The following is a 13,618-nucleotide window of genomic DNA, read 5'->3' on the forward strand; positions in this document are numbered from 1 at the left end:
TGAATACCCGATTATCATCTGCATTTCTTCTTGGTGTAGCAATTTTAATGGCCAGTAGTGTATGTCTCCATCGTTCCCTGAGCGGAGGGGTGCGTGCGGTGCGAAACCGGCAGCACGACCAGCTGAGCTGAGTATTGCATTGTCGGAGGTACGTCTTCGCTTGTTATGTACAAACTGAAAGGTCATAGAACATCGAATCACTTACATGTAAATGCTTCATTTATTGAAAAAAAGTGCATACATCGTCACTACCTATTTAGTCTGTCCATAGTGCTCAAACGAAAAACGGCTATGGTCGAATATTAAAAGTCGTGCTTTCCGACATGCCACGACTATCGTTTATGGCCCAAAAGAAGAAGTTTTGAAACCACTTTCATAATTTACGGTAGCGAAAAGTAACAGTTATATCCTGAACAAAGTTGTTGAACCTCGAAGAGTGTGAAATAGAACGAAATTGGATAAACAGTTCGTGGAGTGCAGGTTAGCTGCTTCAGCCCCAAAATAAGGTTTGGTAGCTGTTTTCCGTTTTAACGTAGCAACAGTCTCTATTGATTATGGCTTCAACATCGAGAAAGAAATGGGAATGAGCGAATACTAAAATCAGTTATAGAAAACATTAATTTAGAGGAGCGTGACCAAAAGAACAAGAATGTAAGTGGTGTAAGTAGGCTGTTTAGGTTTTTTTATTAGTAACGCCACCTCTGTATGAAAATCACCGGCTGTGCCGTGTGCAGTCTGTGGCTGCTTTGCATTGTTGTAATACTCAACCATTGTAGTGTTAGGCAGCTGGCTGTGAACAGCGCGTAGCGTTGGGCAGTTGGAGGTGAGCCGCCAGCAGTGGTGGATGTGGGGAGAGAGATGGCGCAGTTTTGTAATTTGTCATGATATCAAGGTAAATACATTGTTTGTTCTCTATTAATATCTTTCATTTGCTAACTATCCCTATCAGTAGTTAGTGCCTTCCATAGTTTGAATCTTTTATTTAGCTGGCAGTAGTGGCGCTCGCTGTATTGCAGTAGCTTGAGAGCGAAGATTTTTGTGAGGTAAGTGATTTGTGAGACGTATAGTTTAATGTTAGTCAGGGCCATTCTCTTGTAGAGAATTTTGAAAGTCAGATTGCGTTGCGCTAACAAAACATTGTGTGTTGAAAGTCAGATTGCGTTGCGCTAAAAAATATTGTGCGTCAGTTTAAGCACAGTTGTAAAAAAATTGTTAAAAGGGGACGTTTCAGTGGTATTCATCCAAAGGAGTGGGAGTCGTGCGGAAGGACGCCATACATGTTTCCACGAGAAAATGCTCCTTAATCACAGTGTCTGGATTCTAAGGACTATAGCATTTGACGGGCAGTGCATATTTCAGTTACTCTGCCTGTTTATTAGAAAGGGTTTTTGTCAACTATACTGCTATAGGTATTTAAGAAATTGTTAGACCACGAGTCGAGGGGCATGAAAGGGAAGCAGTGGTTGGGAAAGGAGTGAGGCAGGGTTGTAGCCTCTCCCTGATGTTATTCAATCTGTATATTGAGCAAGCAGTAAAGGAAACAAAAGAAAAATTCGGAGTAGGTATTAAAATTCATGGAGAAGAAGTAAAAACTTTGAGGTTTGCCGATGACATTGTAATTCTGTCAGAGACAGCAAAGGACTTGGAAGAGCAATTGAACGGAATGGACAGTGTCTTGAAAGGAGGATATAAGATGAACATCAACAAAAGCAAAACGAGGATTATGGAATGTAGTCAAATTAAATCGAGTGATGCTGAGGGAATTAGATTAGGAAATGAGACACTTAAAGTAGTAAAGGAGTTTTGCTATTTGGTGAGTAAAATAACTGATGATGGTCGAAGTAGAGAGGATATAAAAGGTAGACTGGCAATGGCGAGGAAATCGTTTCTGAAGAAGATAAATTTGTTAACATCGAGTATAGATTTAAGTGTCAGGAAGTCGTTTCTGAAAGTATTTGTATGGAGTGTAGCCATGTATGGAAGTGAAACATGGACGATAACTAGTTTGGACAAGAAGAGAATAGAAGCTTTCGAAATGTGGTGCTACAGAAGAATGCTGAAGATAAGGTGGGTAGATCACGTAACTAATGAGGAGCTATTGAATAGGATTGGGGAGAAGAGAAGTTTGTGGCACAACTTGACTAGAAGAAGGGATCGGTTGGTAGGACATGTTTTGAGGCACAAGGGATCACCAATTTAGTATTGGAGGGAAGCGTGGAGGGTAAAAATCGTAGAGGGAGACCAAGAGATGAATACACTAAGCAGATTCAGAAGGATGTAGGTTGGAGTAGGTACTGGGAGATGAAGAAGCTTGCACAGGATAGAGTAGCATGGAGAGCTGCATCAAACCAGTCTCAGGACTTAAGACCACAACAAAAACAACATCTTCATTTCTTTATTATAAAGTTTTTTTGCTCCTGTAAGATCTTTCAAGATGACGTAGGTAGGCCCACAAGTGTTGTGTAGACACATGGTACAAATTGAGTTAGCAACACTGCCGCTAGCAACCTTTGGTATTTTGAAAGAGAGGAAAAAAAGTGACCATTCCGGCTCTTCCTTAGTCGCCTGTTTCACAATACCGTAGACAGTTTCCGGTAGGATACCAGATTTTATGAACGATTTGCATCTCCAGCTTATTCTCAGACTTCTTCGTTTATACAAAACTTCCATTATTTTCTTTCATCCATCGCTTTGGAACCATATTAAACTACAAATTTTGCCGACCCCATCAAACCCTCCGGCCTGGGCGGTGACACGGTGCGCCATCCCCCACCTCTCCCTCCCCCGCTAGAGCCGGCCCTGCATCTTATCAAGATGGACTGAATATTTGTACAGTTTTTTCAGATTTCGTTATAGACATCTACATTATTTGTGAAAAGTCTGCACTTCCTATACTGAAGAGCCAAAGAAACTAGCCTAATATTGTGTAGGACCGCAGCGAGCATGCAAAAGTGCGGCAGCACGACGTTGTCTGTAGTATTGATGGAGGGAATTCACACCATGTATTGTGCAGGGCTGTCCATAAATCTGTAAGATTACAAGGGTGTGGAGATCTCTTCTGAACAGCACGTTGCAAAGTATCCCAGATATGCTCAATAATGTTCATGCCTGGGGAGTTTGATGGCCAGCGGAAACGTTTAAACTCGGAAGTATGTTCCTGGGGCCACTCTGTAGCAATTCTGGACGTGTGGGGTGTCGCAATGTCCTGCTGGAATAGAGCAAGTCCGCCGGAATGCGCAATGGACATGAATGGATACAGGTGATCAGACATGATGCTTACGGATGTGACACATGTCAGAGTCGTATCTAGACGTATCAGGGGTCCCATATCACTCCAACTGCACACGCTCCACACCAGCTTGAACATTCCCCAGCTGACATGCAGGGTCCATGGATTCATGTGGTCGTCTCCATACGTATACGTACATCCGCTCGATACAATTCGAAATGAGACTCGTCCGACCAGGCGACATGTTTCCAGTCATCAACAGCCCAGTGTCGGTGTTGATGGGCCCAGCCGAGACGTAAAGCTTTGTGTCGTGCAGTCATCAAGTGTACACGAGTGGCCTTCGGTTCCGAAAGCCCATATCGATGATGTTTCGTTGAATGGTTCGCACGCTGACACTTGTTGATGTCCAACACTGAAATCTATAGCAATTTGGGGAAGGGTTGCACTTCTGTCACGCTGAACGATTCTCATCAGCCGTCATGGTCTCGTTCTTGCAGGATCTATTTCCAGCGCAGCAGTCTCAGAGATTTGATATTTTAGCGGATTATGTTAACAGAATCTTCCGTCGGTTCTTGGTAGATCAACATTATAATAAATGAAAAGCACCAGTTCGCTTCTGTTCTACAATATTACTTTTATTGTTAATCGGTTTTCGGCTTACAAGGCCATCTTCAGATATTTACTGAGTAAATTACCGGTTAACAATAAAAGTAATATTGTAGAGCAAAATCAAACTGGTGCTTTTCATTTATTTCAGCGGATTCCTCATACGGTACACTCATGAAATGGTCGTGCGGGAATATCCCCACTTCATCTCTGCATCGGAGATGCTGTGTCCCATCGCTCGTGCGCCGACTACAAAACCTTCAAACTCACTAAAATTTTGATAACCTGTCATTGTAGCTGCAGTAACCGATCTTAACAACTGCGGCAGACACTTGTCTTACGTAGGTGTTACCGACTGCAGCACCGTATTCTACTTGTTTACATAACTTCGTTATATTAGAAACAAATAAGCCCTCGGTCACAAATATTAAGTTAAAACTGACCAAGTTTCGACGCTACTATGAGCGTCGTCTTCAGAATTAAAGTAACTGTTCTAAAACATAATAGGTATATAAGACTTTAATAAATTAAAGTGCGTACTGACTGGAAAGAGATGCAGTACTTACAAGTCACATTTTAAAAAATCTAAGCCGGAAAGGCGACGTCATGAATAGTTGTCAATAAGTTAAGATGGCGAGCCCCTAAGGGCTGCTCGTACCTGAGTGAGCAAGGGTTGCAACTTAATATTTGTGACCGAGGGCTTATTTGTTTCTAATATAATTCTGACACGGTCACTGAACCTTAGCAGCTATGTTCAAAGTTTTACATACCTTTGTATTTGAATACGCGTGCCTCTGCCAGTTTCTTTGGTGCTTTAGTGTATTAAAATGTTCTTTGCTTCAAGAGGAACTGATAATGCTGGTGGCTGTCACAGCTGAATTCCTAAGCCTCTGCTTCCTACGAACGCTTTCAGGAATTGATGGTGGTGACTACCTACAGGTCTTGCTTCCTACAGAACGCTTCCGGAGGGTAGTTGCCGGGTATGCAAATGGCGGCGCGTTTCGCGAAGGGCCGCGAGTCGTGGCGCCCGGTGGACAGCCCTGCAACCGCTGGAACAGTACGTGGCTGACGCGGCGAACAAGAGACAGTCGGCGGCGGCAGGGCTCAGCCGAGGCGCGCGCCAGTCGGCGGCGGACCTGTGGCGCAGCAACACGTTCGCCTGTCTGGTGAGTCCGCGCAGCGCTGCGCCCTCGCAGCTGGAACGCACTCACCTGCCGCGCGCGCGCGCCAGCCCGCCACCGCCAACCGTCAGCTGTGCTGCAAACTGACGGAGGTCAGCTTCGCACCGCTGCGTTTGTCTTCAGTCAGGCTCCACGAACATTGGCACCAGGTGAACTTTTAACATCAGTGAACCAGATGGACACACGGAGCTCTACACTAACAATTGCCATTCCAAACTTTGTATGAAGTATACGGCTGCGCCTTCCTGAGTCACGCAAGTTCCACTCTGCCGTCATCTTTCTCCTGCTACACCGAAATCTACATAGATCACCTCGCAAGACGTGCGAAGATGACACTTAAGAACTACACCTTTTTGCATTGTTAATCATTCGACATTGCGTACTCATTTCCCTACCAGTTTCATCTATTTACATGCTACCGTCATTGCCTTAAGGAAAACCCTTTCAAGCTATTTTTACAAGTTTGTGGCAGGGACTACCTAGAATTTTACCTGTACCGTTTGGCGTTCTTCCGGTTTCTTTTACCGCTACCAATATATAGTGGCAGTTAATAGTATACACGGTTTCCTGTGCTCTGCGACTTCCGACGCATGACGAAAGGAAGGGTGGTCGGAGTGGGAGTGGAAGATGAATGTGTTTATGAGGGAAAAGTAATTTCCGCGTGGGAGGGACAAAACTACAGCTTGTGTGCGACAACTGGAAAGAGAGAGTGTTCGCGTCCTGGGCGTAACGTACATCTGACGTGACCGAATTAAGTGCGAGCTTCGGAGGTTCATTTGTGGTTGCTCTTTCTCATTAGAACAACACATGTAGCAGGTGTCAAGTGTCCGCTAGTCTGTTTTTAGAGTAGTAAATCTACGTTTCACGTTATGGTAGGACGCAAAATCTGCTGGAAACACGCACGACGATGTGAAATAACATCTTTAATGGTTAATAATTGAGGCTGAAATTGTGTTAATCTTTATGTTTCCCTTGGTACGTATTTCTAGGCTGAGTACCGATAATGGCCAGTGCACACTTCGATGCTCAAATATTCTTCCAAACGGCTTGTGAGGTTAAAAATCTGTACAATACTTAGTAACATTTCATTTTTGTTCATCTCAGTAATACGCTCTCACTGACAGACCTACTACAAGGAGCGTGCTTTGTGCGTAAATGCAACCTGTCAGCATTCTGTAAGTATGTTCTCATTCGCTAAATCATCAGTCAGAACTGTTGTCAGATCTAGTGCAACTATTAAATCACATTTTCTGCTTACAATACGTGAAACCGCCAGTTATAATTTGACTTAGAACTGTCATACAGTGACCTGGCGTGTAGGAGGATAAAAGTGTGCTTCCGCCTCTAGATGATGGCGTCAGCCTGTGTTTGGCTAGAACTATAATCGACCTTGACGGTTGGTTCCAATGAAACTAGAGTCCCCTCTTCGTAATGAAAACGTCCGCGAGAGAGCCATCATTACGTTCGTGGATCACAGGCGAAAGGAAAGCACAGCTCAGCGTATTACTTACTGTACGCAGCCTTTATATGTGGCCGGATAAAGTTTTTAGTAGCCGTGCCTCATCATTGATCATTCTACATCATTTCGCGTTAGCTGCCACGCTTCTCAAGGGATGTAGAAACGTTTATGGCTTATCGGTTTCCCTTTCCTACTTGTTCAGGAAAGTGAAATCAGTGCAGAATTTTAACTTCACGCTAGTGCATACGCACAGGTTACGTGGGGCGGTCCACAGCGCGGTACATATACATATTAAGTTGCAATTTCTTTGAAATAGGAAATCGTGCTGCATCAAGCGCATCTCAATGCAGCAGATAAGAACAAAGGCATTTTCGCATAACTAGCATGTAATAACCGACCTTGTGAATTTGTTAACTTCCAATAAGGTGAGACAGAGAGAAATTACTTTACTGTACGTCGATTAAAACAACAAAGTGAGTGACAATCAAGTAATGAGGGGGCCGACATCAGTTCACGTTTGTCCAGGCATACAATATGGCTGCAGCAGCAACAGCTAGGTGTATCCGTTCTAGATACGTTCACAAGTTGTCCGTTTACGCCAGTACTGGGTCTGATCCGCATGATGGTAATTTAACACTTTTCTGACCGACTAATTTAGGACATTTTGTGGAGTAAATTAAACAATGGAGCGACGAACAATGCAGACGGAAACGTATTACAATTGTTAACGTTTCCGGCCTGAAGCGTCGTCTGCAACAGTGTGTAGCAACGAACTCCTGAAGTAGCAGAGCGATATGACAACGGTAGACAGAAAAGCAAGTGTGACCACGGTCATTCTTTGATTGATTGTTGTTATGGTAATTACATTATCACCTTTTTCTTATAATTCGCCGTTGCCTACTAGGCGCAGATGTTTGGGGAGGGGGTCACAATTTGTTACTGTCTCCTTCCCCTCCAAACAAATCTTGTCATCATCTCTTAACATGTTAGAGACTTAGATTTGTTAATAATAATAATTTGTTTACAATTGTTTTTAGCACATCGTCTTAGCCTAATCACCAAGAAATTGTCCATCAAAGAAATACGTCATTTGAAAATCTGGGATTTGCAGTCATGCTGTTTATTGATTTAAGAAGTAATAACAGCGAAAGTCACAACTCGACACTGTCTCACCCAAGAGGGGCCGGGGGACAGACCTGGGGGTATGGTGTATTTTTAATATTTTGGACGACGAATGGCGACTTTTAAGCAGACATAAAAATGTTCCACTTCCGACCTTGTTAAAAACTTGCGTAATACCGACTTTTAAATCATTTATTGAAAGAAAAGGACCAGAGCGAGTTTGTAAACGGGTAATGTCCTACGTATTTTCCATTCGTTTCTGCTTATGTGTGGAAGTCAGTCTTTTCACTACTCTTCTATTATGGGAGGGCCTTTCCTTTGCTGTTTTGCCTGTAAACAGTCCTCTTGTTTGCCGGTTGTGCGTGTCAAATCATCTTGTTTGCCGGTTGTGCGTGTCAAATCATCTAATCCCATACTCAGGGACTGAGCATAGGGGAGAAGGTGCAGGAATCTTGAACCGCCATTCTAAGCAAGGTCTTACTGGAGGTGGTTTGTTGTTGCCTTCCTACTACCTGTTACGAAGTATCAAGTGTGTATCTGCGTTGTGTGGATGACTGGAGGCGTGTGTAATATAGTGTTGTGTTTGTGTTGTTATGGATGAAGGGAAGGGAGATAATAGAACCTACTCCTCTCGAACACTCCAAAGGGGTCGCCTAGCTTGGCACATCCCAGTCCGACGTATGGATCACCATCGACGGTGTCGCATGCTCTTACTTCGTGAGAAACTGTGGACAGGTTTGGAACTTAATCCAGGGACACTGACGCAAAGGATGTTTATCAGGAACTTCAGCTAATCTTGCTGACTAAATACTGGCACTGAAAGTTTTCTACTACCATGGCCCGAGGAGAGCGCCGCCGCGCTGATGTTCGTTGGCGACCTTGGCTACGATGGCGGGTGCAGTTCTGCATGTGGACTCACGAAATGGCTCCCATTTTTTCTTGACGGCCAGCACCATAAGCCGGTGAAGAGCGACATTACTTGGATCGAATGTTCTCTGCAGGCGATCGGGCCATAAGCCCATCCACGTGCACTAGGGCAAGAAACTGAGATCTGTCCTGTGTTAAATATAGCTTGCGATTTCTAGATTTCTTGGCCATTATCAGCTCTTAGTGCCCACGCTGCTCTATTCTCCGAAAGCTAGTTGATAAATTTGTCTGTGTTACTATACAAAATCTTGTTGTAAAATGGTCTTGGGAGGTCTGGAGATATACGCCTGTGCTGCCTACATGGACATATACAGGTGCATCCGTCTGGAACTTACAGCGGGAGGCCACGATGTTGGGATCACAGATATACCGGGTGATCAAAAGGTCAGTATAAATTTGAAAACTGAGTAAATCACGGAATGATGTAGATAGAGAGGTACAAATTGACACACATGCTTGGAATGACATGGGGTTTTATTAGAACAAAAAAAATACGAAAGTTCAAAAAATATCCGACAGATGGCGCTTCATCTGATCAGAAAAGCAATAATTAGCATAACAAAGTAAGACAAAGCAAAGATGATGTTCTTTACAGGAAATGCTCAATATGTCCACCATCATTCCTCAACAATAGCTGTAGTCGAGGAATAATGTTGTGAACAGCACTGTAAAGTATGTCCGGAGTTATGGTGAGGCACTGGCGTCGGATGTTGTCTTTCAGCATCCCTAGAGATGTCGGTCGATCACGATACACTTGCGACTTCACGTAACCCCAAAGCCAATAATTGCACGGACTGAGGTCTGGGGACCTGGGAGGCCAAGCATGACGAAAGTGGCGGCTGAGCACACGATCATCACCAAACGACGCGTGCAAGAGATCTTTCACGCGTCTAGCAATATGGGGTGGAGCGTCATCCTGCATAAACATCGTACGTTCCAGCAGGTGTTTATCAGCCAGGCTGGGCATGATGCGATTCTGTAACATATCGGCGTACCTCTCACCCGTCACGGTAGCAGTCACTGACGTTTTGCTGTGCAGCGCCATCTGTCGGACATTTTTTGAACTTTTTTTTTTTGTTCTAATAAAACCCCATGTCATTCAAAGCATGTGTGTCAATTTTCACCTCTCTATCTACATTATTCCGTGGTTTTTAAGTTTTCAAATTTATACTGATATTTGATCACCCGGTACTTGAAACTTTGCACACCTTTAGTAGACATTTAAGACAACTACTCTTGCAATTCTGAGAATATCGCAAGAGAAGTTTTACACGTCTATTATGTGGCTTATGAATCTGCCCGTAGGAGCGTGGCGGTCAAGTGATTAGCGTTCGAACTTCGTGAAGACGAACGTGTGTGAGGCGACGGTTCGAGTCTCGCTCAAACTTAATTATTAATCTATTCTTTCATCACTGGTCATATTATTTAATTTAGAAGACATTTGAGAGGTAATAAGATGAAAAAAAATCACATTTATTTGCACAAAGTATTTGTATGAAGTTTCAATTTGTGTTTTCCATGTCTGTATGGTAAATGACATCCTGCAACGTGTGATGTCGAGAGCACATCGGGCGAGTAATTCTACATTACTCTTGCGGTCTGGCACACTGTGACTTGCTATACTACTGACTGTCAATAACGTCAGTCGCATCATTATTCATCGAGGTTTGACTTGGACTTTCCAAGCGTGTCCCTCATCTTTGAAAATTTAATTACAAATAGTAAACAGTTAAGTAATATATGAAATTCACTACAACTTCACGAAAATGCGCATGGTTTGTTTTCATTATGTTACTCTGAAATGTCACACAAATTAAATAATGTGGCCAGTGACGAAAATAATGTAGATTGAAACATTAGTATTAGCTGTATTCGAACCTTTGCCTCGTCCACGGCCGGTACGCTAATCACTAATGCTAACCCCCCACATGATCACAATGACTTCTTGCGCCCGGAACCATTGCACTGATACATCATTTAAATAAGAGACGTGTAAAACTTCTCTTAAAATTTTCTCGGAACTGCCAGAGTAGTGCACCTTACTACTTTCATTATGTTGTTTTAATGGCCTAGTAAAGGTGTACAAAGTTTGAAGTAAATCCGTGATCCCAACGCCTCACCTTGTTACATGTTCTCCATAATTCAGTATTGTGGCACCCTGATAGCTTTTACACATTTATACTCATTACCTGTTGCTGTTTCCCCAGGACTGCATAAAAACTAATTCACAAAAAATTCAATTTCCACTCCAGTTGGCAAAGGTACTTGCACAGATAAAGAGGTGCGTTCTCGGCTGTAGATGATTACTTGACAGATAACCGAGCGAGGTGATCCAGTGGTCAGCAAACAGGGCTCACATTCTGGAAGAACTGGGTCCAGTTCTCCATGCAACCACCCTGATTGAGATTTTCCATTGTTTTCGTAAAACGACTAAGGCAAATTCTGGGATTGTTTCGTTGAAAGGACACTATCTATTTTCTTCCTCATTCTTGGACTATGCGGCTCAGTCTGTAAAGACCTCATGGTCGACATGACATTACAGCCCAACTTTCCAGTTTTGAATGATAGGGCTCTTCTTTTTATGTTTTTGCCAAATATGGACACCTTATGAAGTCTTCAGCTTAGTGAAAACCTTGTAGCGTTTTAATCGTATCACCTAAGGATGTCTGCAGCGACAGAATAAGATTCTTTTTTTGTTTATTATGACCGATTTCGTCTTATGTTAAAGCCATCCTCAGATTTTTTGGGCTTCGTATGGCTGGTGCAGGCGGCTCCTCGGTTTTTCAAGTGATACCACGATCGTGCACCAGCCATAAGGGGCCCAAAAAATCTGAGGATGGCTTTAACATAAGCCGAAAACGGTCATAATAATAAAAAAAATGATGTTGCGACCTCGACTAAAGTTTTAACTGAAATTAGGTTTTTTCGTTGTGAAGCCCTTCTCCGTTATAGCTTTACTTTTTGTTTACAGTCATCAACATACTAACATAATATTAAACATATAACGGGCGAAGGCCACAAACCACTGTGCCGAAACCTAACATTCTGTTAAGAGAACAATCGACAATTATTTACGTATTCATAAAGTCTGTGACGCTTGAATATGGTGGCTATATTAGCAAACATGATACGATTTTATTATTACGTTGACATAAAAAAGAGATGAGTTACTTTGCTATTGTTAAGACAAAAATACAGGTGCAAACAGATCCTGGTACCACACGAAAGCAAATGAAAATTCCGCTGCGTTACAGAGTTCTATGTCATTAATTTGTCATTAATAACCCATCTCAGTTCAAAAATAACAGCGAAGTGCATAACTACAACATTAGAAGAAAGAATGATCTTCACTGTTCTGGATTAAATTTCACTTTGGCACAGAAAGGTGTGGATTATGCTGCCATTAAAATCTTTGGTCATTTGCGAAATAGTATTAAAAGTCTGACAGATAGCCAACCAACATTTCAAAGTAAATTAAAAGAATTTCTGAATGAAAACTCCATCTACTCAGTAGGTGAATTCTTAGATATGAAGTAGTAACTCTAAAAAATAATAATTATTTAGTGTAAACATCATTACGAAATCTCGTATTCATGATCTATGGAACAAGGATTAATGTATGTATGTATGCACTAATTTAACGAGTAAACTTATTTACAGTGCGGTATTGTAACTTGACTAGTAGATATTATTTGTTCACTCGTTTGCGCTGCGCCCTTATTTTGTTCCAAGAAAGGGCTCGCAAAACAGTGTTTGTGTTCGTTGAGACTGCTGTGTATCTATTCCTGTCTACAAATTGGCAGACGCAAAATTCACAAGCACGAACCGGACTACCGTACTAATACAAGGCAAACTATCGAAACTAGTCGTGTTTCTGCAGTGTAACGGATAACGCTTTTGAAGTAGTGTAATAACTCGTGGAGTGTAGTTGTTAGAATCTTGGAAAGACGTTCAGTGTGGCTCAAATCATTTACACTGTTTCTTTCGTTGCAAAAATATGCATTATTATAATTAGGGAATCAAATCGTGGTGCTATAAAACGTCGTTGTTTGTAGAATCGTCGCAAAGGTTAGCATGTAAAGCTCCTGCATGCATACTTCCATTCTGTGAAAAGAACACAACATATTGATCGTGTGATTTCGGAAAGATTCGGAGTGGCACGTATAGTCTATCCAAGCTGTTTATTATATATAGGAAACATATCGTTTGTTATTTGAAACGCAGCGTGCAAGTGGGCACTTTTTTCAGGTGCCGCCATGCAGGTGCTTATTCTTTTGTGGGTCGTTAGAGCTCTGTTGGCACACAGCTAAGCTGGCAGTGAGAAATCTGAGCTATGAATCGACACTTAAAAAAGTCGGCGCTGCAAATTCGCTACCTTAAGTCACAATGGGTCGTCAAAATAACTGTACAACGTAGTTACTAGAAAGCTGTTTTTCATAGAGTTTCTTACAACTACTGTAGTTCATGTCAGCCAGGATCCATTAATGTATTATGCCTGTGTGTTAGAGTGACTCTGAAATACTCCCGTGTATAAAATTAAAGCAACAAACAGAAATTTTGCAAGGTTGCGTTTATCTTGCCACAAAATAGTATAAACAGGTGATAGTAAAGTAGAAACAGTGTAAAAATTACAGGGCACACACAATTGCAACACACATAACGTTAGACAAAAACAACGGATTTGCACACATTCCGACAACTGGTTAATGTGCTCAATACGGCGTGTGACCACCTCTGGCAGCAATACGGGCCTGACAACTACTGGGCATGCTGCGAATGATGTCATCAGTTTCATGTTGAGGCAACTGACACTCATTCTTCCTGCAGATCTGCTCACAAGTGCCGGCCGGTGTGGCCGAGCGGTTCTAGGCGCTTCAGTCGGGAACCGCGAGACTGCTACGGTCGCAGGTTCGAATCCTGCCTCGGGCATGGATGTGTGTGAAGTCCTTAGGTAGTCCGCCCCCGGTAGCTGAGTGGTCAGCGCGACAGACTGTCAATGCTAAGGGCCCGGGTTCGATTCCCGGCTGGGTCGGAGATTTTCTCCACTCAGGGATTGGGTGTTGTGTTGTCCTAATCATCATCGTTTCATCCCCA

General features: G+C 42.7%; 1 protein-coding gene across 2 annotated transcripts in view; it reads left to right on the plus strand.

The window, feature by feature from the left end:
- The first annotated feature begins 4,943 nt into the window (after nt 1–4,943).
- LOC126259235 (myosin heavy chain 95F) overlaps nt 4,944–13,618 on the plus strand; it is a 399,009-nt gene continuing 390,334 nt past the window's right edge. Inside the window, exon 1 of one of the 2 annotated variants that reach the window (XM_049955854.1) lies at nt 4,944–5,001. The gene's annotated coding sequence lies outside the window, so the exon portion shown is untranslated. Of the gene's footprint in view, nt 5,002–5,046; nt 5,166–13,618 lie in introns of those variants that run through there. The other variant, XM_049955856.1, reaches the window with a different exon arrangement.

This window comes from Schistocerca nitens, chromosome 5, assembly GCF_023898315.1.
Source record: "Schistocerca nitens isolate TAMUIC-IGC-003100 chromosome 5, iqSchNite1.1, whole genome shotgun sequence".
Lineage (NCBI taxonomy): Eukaryota > Metazoa > Arthropoda > Insecta > Orthoptera > Acrididae > Schistocerca > Schistocerca nitens.